This window comes from Rutilus rutilus (genome assembly GCF_951802725.1).
Source record: "Rutilus rutilus genome assembly, chromosome: 1".
Classification (NCBI taxonomy): Eukaryota; Metazoa; Chordata; class Actinopteri; order Cypriniformes; family Leuciscidae; genus Rutilus; species Rutilus rutilus.
The window spans coordinates 42,835,213-42,848,253 of NC_140209.1; the positions used below are offsets into that span (position 1 = coordinate 42,835,213).

The window sequence follows — 13,041 nt, forward strand, 5'->3', positions numbered from 1 at the left end:
ATTTATTTATGGTACTGTTGCTATACACATGTTGTAATAAAAAACAAAAAAAACAAGTGATTGTAGAAACCTCAGTAAAGGTGAAAATTAGGGCTGTCAATCATGTTACAGTTAGAATAGCCTAATTTATATTCTAACAAAATGTTGTGTGCAGTATACCAATAATCAAATTAATTGCAGTTATCCTATGTTATAATATGATACGTACATACACCACTGTTCGAAAGTTTGCAGTCAGTAAGATTTTATACTGTTTTTTTTAAAGTCTCTTATGCTCTTTTGGCTGAATTAATTTAATCAACAATACAGTAAAACATGCAGTAATATTGTGAAATTTTATTACAATTTAGAGTAACAGTTGTCTACTTGAATATGTTTTAAATGTATTCCTGTTTTGGCAAAGCTGAATTTTCAACATCATTACGCCAGTCTTCAAGTGTCACATGATCCTTCAGAAATCATGCTAATATGATTTGCTGCTCTAGAGGCATTACTTGAAATAATGAATACAGTTGTTCTTAATATGTTTGTATAAACCTGATAATTTTTTTCAGGATTCTTTGATAAACAGAACGTTCAAAAAAACAGCATTTGTTTGAAATAGGAATATTTTGTAACAATGTAAAATTCTTTACAATCTCTTTTGGTAAATGTAATGCATCCCTGAGGAATAAAATAACACATAACATTTTTTAAAAACTTACTGAACCCATTCATTTGAATGATAGCTTGAATTTGAATTTGAATTTATTGAAAGAATAGCCCCTTGAGATGTAACATCTCATTTTCAAGGGGGTCCTAGAAACACAAACAGAATAATATAACACAAAACACAGCAACCTTACAAAAATACAAAACAAAAGAAATGCTCGACCTGTCCCCCACACCCACAAACCACAGCTGAAATACAAAAACTCAACATCATACATCAGTAACATCAACATAAGACCAGTTAATAACTGAAAATCCTTGAATTCTCTAAAAAAGTAGAAGAAAAATCAAAAACATGAACAAGTTATTTTAAGATAAGAAAATAAAGATAGCCTAAAGCGATTAAGGGAGGTAGTAGATCTCAGAGAAACAGTTAGATTATTCCAGTCAAAAGGGGCTTTATACTGAAATGACCTATGTCCGACTTCACTGAAAATTTTAGGTGAATAAGAATAAGAAGAACTATTTGGAATCAAAAATTGTTTCAAATAAAAAGGACAAACAAAATAAACACATTTAAAAATAAACAGAAGCCAATGGAATTGTCTTTTAGATTTAGGATGCAACCAATTAAGCAATTCAAACATATGACAATGATGAGTACGATATGGACACCTTAACACAAAATCTGCACAAAGAATTGTAAACAGCATTAAGAGGCTTAAGATAAATATCATGGGTATTTTGATAAACAATATCGGCATAATCAATAAGAGGTAATATTAACTGAGAAACAATTATTTTCCTGACTTGAAATGTAAAACAATTGATTGAGCGATAAAGTAAACGGAAACAATAATATGTGCTATTAACAATATAATCAATATGGGGCTTAAAGGAACACTCCACCGTTTTTTGAAATAGGGCTTATTCACCATCTTTCCTACATTTAGATAGGTGGGCAAACGCATTTTTGTCTCAGTGCATGCATTGTTTTAGTTTGGCAGTGCCACAGCCAGCTTAGCATAGCATAATGAATGGAATCCTTTGTTGCCAGCTAGCATGTCATGAGTAAAAGTGATAAAAAAAAACAACAAAAAAAACGAATTACTTCTTGTGGCCTGCGTATTCACAACGAGTACAAATAGCAATGCAGATTAAGACTAGGTGATTTCCTAGGCAGATATTGACATGGGACTATATTGGGGTGAAGCACAGGCGAAGCACTGCTACTTGGGCGCAGAGATATCACACTCACCACCAGTTCGTGTTGACTCTCATCCTCACATCCTCAGGCTGTTGAGCGATCGCAACCTCCTCCTCCTGTCGTTCTATTTCCAAAGCACGCAGCTCCTCTTCTGAAACCTCTGGTTCATAGAGGTATGGTTCTGGCTCTTAACTGTCTGAGAAGTCACCCTCCTCGTCTCTCACAAAATCCGCCATGTTCATCGCCATTCACTATGTCTACTGTAGGAAAAATAGCCGGCTATTATTCACGCTGGTATGTTGAGGGATTTCAGGTGTTGTGTGATATCTCTGCGCCCAAGTAGCAGTGCTTCGCCTGTGCTTCCCCCCAATATATAAGTCAATATCTGCCTAGGAAATCACCTAGTCTTAATCTGCATTTCTATTTGTACTCGTTGTGAATACGCAGGCCACAAGAAGTAATTCGTTTTTTTTTATTTTTATTTTTTTTATCACTTTTACTCATGACATGCTAGCTGGCAACAAAGGATTCCATTCATTATGCTAAGCTAAGCTAGCGGCGGCACTGCCAAACTAAAACAATGCATGCACTGAGACAAAAATGCGTTTGCCCACCTATCTAAATGTAGGAAAGACGGTGAATAAGCCCTATTTCAAAAAACGGTGGAGTGTTCCTTTAAAAGTAAGTGCAGGATCAATCCAAAGGCCAAGATATTCAAATGAATCAACATTATCAAGAGATAAGCCATCATCAAAAATAATATTCAAATCAGAAGGATAGGAATGACAACTTGTCCCAAACATAATACAAGAAGATTTTTTTTACAACAAACTTTTATTCATTATAAGCATATTGTTATGAAACCATTTTTGAACCAAATAAAATTCAGATTGTAAAGAATTCTGAATTTGTAACAAATCAGAATTAAGTGGTGTAAATAACAGTGTCATCAGCATAAAGATGTATCGAACAATTTGAGCATATCTGAGGTAAATTTGTATATATAAATGTATTAAATATAAGCCTCTAGATCTCTCAATCTATCTTGCAATCAGAATTCTACTCTGTTTTTTAATTGTTTGTCTTTGTAGAGTTCATTGAATTAAAATTCAAAGAATTTAATGTAACAGGGTGTACACCCTGTACACCCTCAAATGACTTAAGTCATTTTAAACTAGAAAAGGAAAGTCTGTCAAGACAAACCGATGAAAGCTTGACGAAACCTTATCTGAAGGTTTTGACATTTGATGGTTTTATGGGCCTTACAGATTTAATTTCATTAAATATGTTACATTAACTTTGTCATTCCAGTTAAAGTTCCATTTAAAAAGATGTATACACACCAAAACTGCAAAAGTTGCACTAGTTGACATCACAAAAGCTGTCACTCATCCTCATCAGCCAATGAAAAGGTTGATGACATCATCTGCATGATTTACTATTTTGTAACATCAAAACAAGCAGTTAGTGACCTATTTACAGGGGACCACTGAGTCCTGTGCTGATGTGGGCAGTGCTTATTGGGCTGTTATGTAGGGAACGGACACACACTGACACACTTTTCCTAACCCTGTGTTTTATGTGTGATTATTGCTGTGTACTGGGTTTACTGGAATGCATGCTCGTGTGTTCAAGTTACTGTACATTATGTTTCACATAATGACTGCAAAGATTGTGCGGGCTCCTCGTACCATGGTTTGTATAAAAACTTGAAAGGTTGTCTTCAAAGCTTAGAGATAAAGAGTGCACAGTACTAAAAAGAGGGGTTCAGTACAGCAGAGAATGTAGAAGAATCAAAGAAAGACAGTGAAAATGACAGAGAGAAAGTGATTGTATTGGTGACGTCTCTCTCCATAGACACACGTGGGAGACTGTGTGTTGTCCTTCCAGTGGAAAAATCAATCATGCTGACAAATCTACTGCCAGCTTGCACATTCCAATCATAAAGCCTGTGCGTGTGTGTGCGTGTGTGTGTCTGTATTAGTTTTTAATGCAGCATATGACACATTCCAACATTCATTAAGCCTCCTCATAACTATCTTGATATATTTGAGTCAGTTCACAGACTATTATTTAAAGGGATGGTTCTATTAAAAATGGACAATTCTGCCATCATTTACTCACTCTCATACTTTTTTCTTCAGTGGAACATTTTTTGAAGAATGTTCTTGACCAAACAGTTTTGGTGACTATTGACAATCCATTGTATGGACAAAAAAACAGATATTTGAAAATATTAAGAGCATTTTAATTTGCGTGAGCATGACCTGTGTGTGGATGGCTGTGTGTGTGTGTGTGTGCGTGGTTGCTCTCTGCTGGTGACCTTGGCTTCTAGGGCTAATGGAAGTAGAGGGCAGTGACAGCAGGGGCCAAAGATACACTGACTGTCTGTTTCTCTAGTCGCACACACATCTGTCAAAAGTGTGCATGCAAACACGCTCTCTTTCTCTGGTCCTACCTACTCTCTCATTCTCTCTTTCTATCTAGGTCTGTTCGCTCTTTTTCTCTTTTCTTCTAATATTCACACAAATCTTCTTTTTTTTTTTTTTTTGCACACTTTCATTGTTTGTATGTTTAGCTCATTTCTATCCCCTACCCCTAAACCTAACCCTGACATGAACCTTTTTTTTGCATTTTGGCTTTCTTTTAATCCATTATTTAGCATGTTCACTAAGCCACTCTGAAGATGCCAATGTAAATAACTGGTGTGAAGCTTTTCTATGACCCGTTGAGCATTAGCTTGATATTATGGTATTAAGGCCTATGTGCAGTTTGTGTTTGCATTACGTCCTGAGGTAGAACAGGCAATTTCTGGCTTGATAATTGGACTTCGATTTGACACTGAGCAAGAAGGGAAATGATCATCTGCATTGATCTTTGTTGCTATTGATTTGTCTATATAACATGACGTACCTAGTTATGTGACCAGCTGTACTGTTTTTAGTAGACTGGTCCGCATGTGAGGAGCATTAGCCTTTGAATGAAATGTGATCATGAATTTTGTAGGTACGTGGGGTCCTACAATCACAGAAATATTAGAGAGGTCATGCAAGCTCTGGAGTCAGTTGGAGCCATTGGGCAGATCTGACATATGGCACAGATGCGCTTTGGGCGACCCAAGTTCAAGGTCCTTTCTCGGTCCTGCTCCTCTCTCTCCTTCCTCTTCCCGTAAGAATTTGTTTTTTTTAGGTTTTTGAAAGAACTCTCAAAAGTATGCTCACAATGGCTGCATTTATTTAATCAAAAATACAATCAAAAAGTAAAATATAATTTTTCTATTTTTAAATATTTTTTAAAATGTAATTGATTTCTGTGATGTCAAAGCTGAATTTTCAGCATCATTACTCCAGTCTTTAGTGTCAAATGATCCTTCAGAAATCATTGCAAAATGCTGATTTGGTGTTTAAGAAACATTTCTAATTATTATCAATGTTGAAAACAGTTGTGCTGCTTAATATTTTTGTGGAAACCGTGATACTTTTTTTTTTAGGATTATTTGATGAATAGAAAGTTCAAAATAAGAGCATTTATTTGAAATAGAGAACCTTTTTACTGTTGCTTCCTTGCTGAAGAAAAGTGTTCATTTCTTAAAAAAAAAAAAAAGCCTTTTAAATGCTAGTGTATACAAATATCTGGAAGGACAAGAAAAATCATTTTCCAGTTGTCCTGCTTTTACTTCTGATAAATCCAGTAAATCAAGAAGCAATGCGGCATAATTGCTCTAATAATAAGCGTAAGTGTAAATAGGCATGCGACATAAGCACGCCACAGTCCCGCTGTAGAGGGCAAATGCATTGACATTATGCCTCCCAGAATATCCGTTCCAAGCACATGAAGTGTAGTTACAGTGACACTATTCAATAAATGAACATCATTTACACCCTCAACCAATTCGCTATCTTTACAAAATTACAAATTCTACATTGAAACTGAGATTTCCATTATATTACTAATACTTGTACTACACTAGAACATGTTTTATTAATAAAACTATTAAAAGAAAGGGAAAAACTTAGGGTTTCAGAGCACAAAATAAAGGTTATGTGTGTACATAAGTGCAAACAGTGTGTGTGTGTGTGTGTGTGTGAAATAAATCTTTTTTAATGCATGTATCACATCCATATTCTGTCCACGCAGACTGATCTGTATGCAAATAGGATGGCTGTCGTCCGTTCCACACCTTTATCAGTATGTGTGTGTGTGTGTTTGTGAGGAAAAAGAGAGCGAGCGTGGAAGGGCGGTGTTTCCCTGTGTCAGTGCTCTGTGTATCTGTCTCAGCACTGCTCAGAGAATGCCACCATGAGCTTGAAACAGAAACTTAAGCCTGTAAGTACCAGACTTGCCTTGACCTTTATTTATCTCCTCCTCATCCACTCTCTTTTCTTACCTCCGCTGCTTTGTGTTTCTCTTTCACTCTGCTTGATTTTCACCTCCCACACCTGGTTTAAAAAAAAAAAAAAAAAAAAGGTCAGGACCTGGATGGATTTGACTGACAGCTGATGCCACGCACATAGATCACTGTTATTGCTGTTGTTTCAGTGTCAGACTCTGTTGACTTTTTGTGGCTTGTGAGACATGTTTTTGCCTGAGGACATGTCCCTTTATTTTGCCTCATAATTTGTTTGTCTTTATTTCTTTGTTTTGTCTTCGCGCCGTTCGATGTATGTTCAGTTTATTTGTAGCAGTGGCCCTTTATTTTGCCTTAGTTTGTTTGTCTTTATTTCTTTGTTTTGTCTTCGTGCCGTTCACCATATGCTCATTTTATTTGTAGTAGTGGCTTGTAGTTACATCTCCATGTTTTACTTTTGTTTGTTTTTCCAGTTTTTATGTTTAGGTTTTTTTATTGCCATTCACAGTGTTTGTTTTGTTTGTTGTCATTTACTTTGTTTTGTTTTAGTTTGTTTTATTTTCATTTTTTGCTTTCTCTTGTTGCCCTTCCCCATTGTTTTAGTTTAGTCTGTTGTGGTTGCATGTGAACACATCCTTTCAGTTTGCTTTACTTTGTTTTTCCTTTCTTCTCTCCATTCATCATGTTTTTTGTTTTGCATGTTGAAGCGCAATGTTCCGTGTTAAAACATTTTCTTCAGGCTGTGAGCAAGTTTTGAAATGATTTGTTAATACAAATAGTGCCAAAATCACATCATGGAAATGTTACATTGACCTTAGGTACAAGATAAAGCTGTTAGTGATGTTTTTTGCAGAGTGTATGTTTTACTTTTGAGTATCTGTGTGTGTGTCACACCAAGTTTGTCGCTGTGGACAGGGTCCTGACTGTGGCAATGGATTTGCCTGGTTCCATCATTATGAAACAGAGTGTTAGATTATATCAATAAGCACAGATATCTCGCTCCAGTGAATTCGTGTATGTGCATGTGAGCACCTTCTGTCATTAGGATCTCACCAGCACATGGATTTGAATGTGCGCTCACACAGCGTGTTTGTGTGTCCACTGACATGTGCAGACTGATAAGAGTGGACTGTGACTCCACATGATGAGTAACTGTTGATATAGTTACAAAATAGATATATAAAATATGCACAGTGTATTAAATCTCAAACATATTTGCATTATATTGATCCTCAAATTGAGGATGGACATGTTTGTGTTTTGATGACTGCATAGTGTAAAAATTAGCATTTGTTTTATCCCTCACTGAAAACTTATGCTGTAGTGTGTGTGTGTGTGTGTGTGTGTGTGTGTGTGAGAGAGAGAGCTGTTCAAAACCACTTTTCAGAGTTGCTGGCTTCTTTTTGCCACATGAAATTGAGCAATTAGACTGTGTGTGTGTGTGTGTGTGTGTGTGTGTGTGTGTGTGTGTGTGTGTGTGTGTGTGTGTGTGTGTGTGTGTGTGTGTGTGTGTGTGTGTGTGTGTGTGTGTGTGTGGGGGAAAGATTTTGACTATTGTATGGAGACCAGATGCCCACACAATGAGCATATTTACATGTGCACCAATGATAACTCAGTTCAATGATAACAGTACCATTTCTCCTTCGGCTGCATAAGATGGGAACACATTTTATCATTCTTTGGGTCAAGAAAGTGTACAATATATGTGAAAAACTCTGGTTTGATCTGCAGTAAGGATGCCTTCCTGTTACATATCACAAATGCAGACTTCAATAAGCCAAAATAACTTAGGTTAAGCGTTTACATGGCGGGCGAAATCAGGGTTTACTGGGCAAAAATCTAGCTGTGCCGATCAGTTTATTGATAATGCATAAAACCGTATGCTGATAATGGAGAACGGTTTAACGTGTTTACTGCAACTACAACTACAACTGTGTTAACTACAAACAACGTTGGCATTATCGGCTTAATAAGTTCATTTAAACACACTCTTTAATTGCTCCATGAGGAAAAATAATGACTTAATGTATATCTTGAAAGGTTTATGTGATGTGCAGGGGTAGAATTAGAAATATTATTAGCTCAGTATAAAAATAAGTATATGGAAAGTCCCCACCATAATCAAGAAACTTACATGTGTACTGTGTGATGACAGATACAACTTCAGAGACTTCCTGAAAGATAAGACGATACGAGACTTCCTGAACAACAAGGCAATGTCTATTTACAATGTAAAAAAAAGTAGATGCTGTTTACACTTTCTGTAAATAGTGACAGATGCCGTTTGCAAATCACAAATACACTATTTACACTAGGTGCAGATACTAATAGGTGCTATTTAGTACATAAAAGTAAAATGCTATTTGAACTAAAAGTAAAATATTTGATCTTTGGTGGGCAGAGTTAGTGGAAATCAACTTTGGCAACAAGTTTGACTATTTGCCTTTAGTGTAAATAGACACTGCTATAACTTAATATAGAAGAGACTCTCTGGAATACTTGATTCTGATTGGTCAGTCGTGGCATTTAGCAGTTAAATATTTCTGAATAATGACAGTTTCCAATGGAAACACTGTATTTTCAGTAATGACCATATATCATCATTTATGTGTATCTGCTTGTTGTAAGAGACCTACATTGCTGTAATCTGTGCATCCCCTTTTAAGAGCTAGAACTTGAACCCTTAGTTTCAACAGCATAAAGAATTTGGCATTCGCCACAAGACTGTTAACCGTTCCTTTGTCATTTTATTCAGTAGTGATTTAGATGAAAAGTTATAGAGTCTATGCTATATAGATCTATATAGATCTGATTCACTAGTAGTAGTTGCTTTGAAAGCTGTTTAAGCTACAATTTGTCAAACCAAATACCATAGTTGCTTGATATCGTTGTTACGTTGATCAAACCATCCTAATGAGGAGCTATCCATGTTTTTGTTGTTGTTGTTGAACCTGTGTTTACTCTGGTCTTACTACAGATATACTGTAAGTTAAACTATAGATACTGTGCAGGAACAGTAGCAGTTTACAGTACATAAGGGATGGTCTATACTGACTGAAAACATAAATTAGCTTGCTATTGCTACATTTTCATTTTCAATATTTTTTTTTTTGTATTTCTGGAATACATATCTGGAAAAATAACGCAAAATATTTCATATTACTTATGCAAGATAAATGACAGGTGCTGTCTGCACACTGAATGAAAACTACACCATGAAGATAAAGATAAATATATATTTTGACAGAACTTTGTGAACTGCTCTCTTAAAAAAAAAAAAAAAGATTGGGGGGGATTTAGTCTCAATGCAACAGAACCCCAAAAAACTTTCAGTGAACAATTCTTAAAATAACCATTCTTTTCTTAGTGTGAAGAATATTTTAATTATCTGAAGAACCTTTTCTTACTGTATAAATAACCTTTTGTGCAATAGAAATGTTCCATGAATGTTAAAGGTTCTTCATGGAACTGTCAATGTCAATTAAGAACCTTTATTTTTAAGATTGTGGTTTTCATTCAGGATTTTGAGCATTTCTTTCTCCATTCACCTGCAGATGCACTGATCTTATTTAAGCTCTTAAATTCTTTCTACATTACCAAACTGATTTAGGCAGGCAATAGCAGAAGCAATAACCCCCCATGCTGTACTTTAACAACTAATCAGTTTGTGAGACTCTTTCAGTTCTCATTTGGTTTGACCTGTTGGAAATGTTCCACACCCTCCCTCACCACACCCTTTCCTGTCGATTTTTTCCCCTGTAAATTGGTGCATTTAGGCAGTTTAGCCTGTTTGTTCAGCAATCCATCTTTTTGTTCCCTTGGATTAGGAAAGCTGCCATCGTCCATCTATCCAGTACTACTGTCTTTCTTTCTCTCTTTAGATCAGGTGTATTTGTTCAGTATGTGTGTGGTAAAGATGACATGTCTGTTTGGAGGTAGAGACTGTGGAGTTTCTTCTCTTTCTGAAGAAACAGTTTTGCAGTGGATGTTGTGAGTCAGCTTGACACCTTGGACAACATGGACAAGGAGCCTCTCATTGTCGTACCGGTCAGTAGAGACTGCAGTTTATGTGGCATGCACATAAATGTTATATTCAGAAAGATTTTATGAATGGATGTGTACTTTGCAAACGTTACAGATGTACTTTGTCATTTAATGGCATGTGATATGACTAATGAACTAAAACATTTATCATATTAAGCTGCATCAGCTTAAATAGATAGTAAGTGGCGGCAGGTAGATTACATTAAAACTCTGTTCAATAAAGCTATTATTTGCTTAAATGAAGCCATTCATCTGCTTAAACAAAGGAAATTCTTAAATGCTAAAGGAAAGTAAAAGCCCTGAATTAGATTCAAACCGTCTGAAAATAAGAAAAAGACATGCCTCTTCACATTCATTTCTTCCTTGACAGTGAAAATGCATAAGGCTGTGATTTGCATTAGGTTGTCATGTGTTCTGAAATTTGTGTAAAAGAAAAAGAAAGGAAACTTACAATGCATACTAACTTCAACAAAAAAAATTGCAGTACTAGGTTTGAGGTTTTATTATCAATGCTTGAACGTAGCATTTGCAATACCATGACAACTGTTTAGAACTCTTTCAAAAGAACACTTTCCCCCAAAAATCGACCAACTTTTTCCACATGACTGATGTTCTCCGATCAACTGATGTTCTCCGATTGTAGTTTCCATGGCAGCCAGTGGTTGCCATGGTCGTCTGTGCAAGCAGTAATCATGGGCTGCTAATGGTGTATTAAAGGAGTGATTTTCTGTTGGGGAAAAGCTCTGGCAGAAAATAGGTCTCAGTGTGAAATAGTTCAGCAGTTACATATATAGCCCAGCTGCATACTTGTTGACATAATGTGTTGGACATAAAAAAAAAATGCTTGTTGCATAATGTCTTAACTTTGGTTATTTTTTTATTTATTTGGGGGATTTATGTCTCTATTAGATACAATGTACAGTGAAGTTTCTTGCTTTTTCTTAAAAATGAAAGGTTCTTTATTGGCATCTATGGTTTCATAAAGAACCTTTAACATCCATAGAACCTTCTATTGCACAAAAGGTTCTTCACAGTGGAAAAAGAACCTAAAAGTTCTTTAGATTATTAAAATGTTCTTCACACTGCAAACATAAGAAATGGTTCTTTTAAGAATTTTTTTATGAAAAAACAAAACAAAATGGCATCTCTATGAAAATCCTCTTGTGGACCCTTGTTTTTAAGAGCCATGGCCAGCGATTGATCTTTGATCAGAGTCGAGGGAGGTAATTGGAAGCTGGAGTCTGTTCTGACGTGACATGTGAATGTGAATGGATGAACTGATCCAGACCACATTGCAAAGCCTCTCAGTAACACAGTACAAACCTTAGCTATTAATGTCCGAGAGAATGTGGAATAGTTGACTGTGAATAGTGAAGTTTGGATGTCAATAACTTCAAACGTCATTGGTTTTTAAGTGTCTTTTCGACACAAGTCATGACGTCAAACCTGTGCCATAGACCTTATTCACGGCAGCGCAATCTTTGATTTTTAATGGGAATGAAAGCGAGGCTGTGAGGGATTGACATACATCTCTACAGTGGGTTGTACTGTTATTTAATGTGTTTTTGGATTGTTCTGCTTGCGAAACACTGCAAAAACATCTTTCCAAGAAATTTCAGTAGACAAAAACAGTAGACAAATAAGTGATCTAGGAGCTTAATACAGCTTGAAAACACCCTCACAGCCTCGCTTTCATACCTGTCAAGGCGCTGCTGTGAATAAGGCCTATAGGTGTCATGTTGCCGTGTTTGATTTAAAATGGCTCTGTTCCTCACACAAAACTATTGTGTGACTTCAGAGACAGATCAAGTCATACAGACTACTTAGATCATACTTTTTAAGTGTGTGTGTGTGTGTGTGTGTGTGTGTGTGTGTGTGTGTGTGTGTGTGTGTGTGTGTGTGTGTGTGTGTGTGTGTGTGTGTGTGTGTGGTCGATTAACATACACTCGGCTCAGAGACAGACCCCCTGTGGCACGTTTCTTCAGTCTGTGCCCTTTAGAATTGGTTCTTGCCTGTAGGACATGGCTGCTGCCCTTCATTTTAATAATGGCACGTCAAGAGGAAGAGGAGGCTTATATCTTGAAGAACAAAGCATGAAAGATGAGCAGATGTCTGCAGATGTTTCGTGCTCTGGGTTAAAATGAGATCTGACTATACAGTTCAAAGCACTGAGTGAAATGTCTGTTTTTTTTAAATGCCTTTGAACAAGATATCATCTAGTGTCCATTGTATCTCCTCGTGTGTGTGTGTGTGTGTGTGTGTGTGTGTGTGTGTGTGTGTGTGTGTGTGTTTGGGTCTACTGAGGTATATTCTGACATTTTACACTATCACTCATAGACTTCAACTTGTAGTAGGCATGTTTGTTTAAATAATTGCATTAGCTATATATGCATTACTATAATATAAGGAAATATGCAATTCATAAATTGCCTTGTGTCTGAATACACAGCTAATTTTAGATTGAGTTACAGTTAGTGTTATATTAGTAGGTATTATTTATATGCTATTATGTTTTTTTTATTAATATCAATGAAGATTTGTTTTTAGTTTTCATTTTAATTACATTTTTGTAATGCTTATATATATATATATATATATATGTTTTTTTGTTTTTTTTTTGATTTATTTAAAAAGTGACCCAAGAGCAGATTAGCAGTTCACTCAATTTATTGTCCAGAATGCAAAGAAAAAACAAAACACAAATATAATTTGCAGCCGAGCCACCGAGCAAAGGGCAGGTCAGGGCAGAGGCGAAATCCAAGGGGCAGGCAGGAGAAAAGTTAGAAGTCAG

At 36.1% G+C, this 13,041-nt stretch overlaps 1 protein-coding gene across 3 annotated transcripts in view; it reads left to right on the forward strand.

The window, feature by feature from the left end:
* kcnh6a (potassium voltage-gated channel, subfamily H (eag-related), member 6a) overlaps positions 1-13,041 on the forward strand; it is a 39,599-nt gene that overhangs the window by 17,182 nt on the left and 9,376 nt on the right. The window lies entirely within an intron of this gene.